Here is a 1,095-nt window from a genome sequence, read left to right on the forward strand (position 1 = left end):
AAATGGTCTTCCAAATCAAAGGATTTCAAGATATATCAAACCAGGAAGTCTAAAAAGTTCCCACCACTCCACAATGAGCAAAAGATGCTGTGCAGCAACTGGTATTCATTCAGAAGGACCATCCCCACAGTTGTTGTAATGAATAATATATATGATTAGGGCGACTAGCCTGGCGTTTCTCCAGGAAAAGAGCCAAAAGAAACTGAGGCAGAACGGTGCAGACAAAAGCCTTACCCTTTCAACACTGATAATCTAATTAAAAAAAACACAAAACCAGGGACGCCTCGGTGGTTCAGTCAGTTAAGCGTCTGCCTTCGGCTCGGGTCATGGTCCCGGAATCCTGAGATTGAGTCCCACATTGAGCTCCTCGCTCAGCGGGGAGTCTGCTTCTCCCCGTCCCACTGCTGCTCCCCGTTTGTGCTCTCTCGCTCTCTGACAAATAAATAAAAATGTTAAAACAACAACAACAACACAAGACCAAGGGTGGGGGAGAAATAATAATTTATACTTTGTTAGCACATAGGCTCACTCTGAGACAGAGGCATAGTATAACACTCATCTCCTATTGTAATAAAAAACACAGAACCATCCCACACATTTGAAAGTCCAGAGTACTAATCACTATGCCATGGAACCCCATATTCTCCATGCATTTCAAACCAGGGGCAATAGAAGTCAACCCCAATGTGAACTTGGATTGATAACCCTCTCCAGCCCAGTGACATGCAGTAAGCCTAAAAAATATACAGTTAAGGTGCTCACTTAGGCAGCACATATACTAAAATCAGAACAATACAGAGAAGATTAGCATGGCCCCTGCATAAGGAGGACGCTCAAATTCATGAAGTGTTCCGTATTTTTGAAGGTAACTATACTTGGGGTGAACATAGCATAATGTATAAACTTGTCAAATCACCAAGTTGTACACCTGAAACTAATGTAACATTGTGTGTCAACTATACTCATAAAAAGAAAAAAAAATATTTTTAAAAGCTAAATATCGGAGGCACCTGGCTGGCTCAGTCAGTGAAGCACACAACTCTTGATCTCGAGGTTGTGAGTTCGAGTCCCAAACTGGGTACAGAGATTACTTAA

General features: G+C 42.0%; 1 non-coding gene across 1 annotated transcript; it reads left to right on the top strand.

Moving 5' to 3' along the window:
- The first annotated feature begins 754 nt into the window (after positions 1–754).
- LOC114224336 (U6 spliceosomal RNA) lies at positions 755–861 on the top strand. Its single transcript, XR_003612353.1, has one exon. It is a non-coding gene; the product is annotated as a U6 spliceosomal RNA (small nuclear RNA).
- The last annotated feature ends 234 nt before the right edge of the window (positions 862–1,095 follow it).

The sequence above is a fragment of the Eumetopias jubatus genome, unplaced genomic scaffold (assembly GCF_037043125.1).
Source record: "Eumetopias jubatus isolate StellerSeaLion01/CBP00866 unplaced genomic scaffold, mEumJub1_p1.0 scaffold_4, whole genome shotgun sequence".
Taxonomy (NCBI): domain Eukaryota; kingdom Metazoa; phylum Chordata; class Mammalia; order Carnivora; family Otariidae; genus Eumetopias; species Eumetopias jubatus.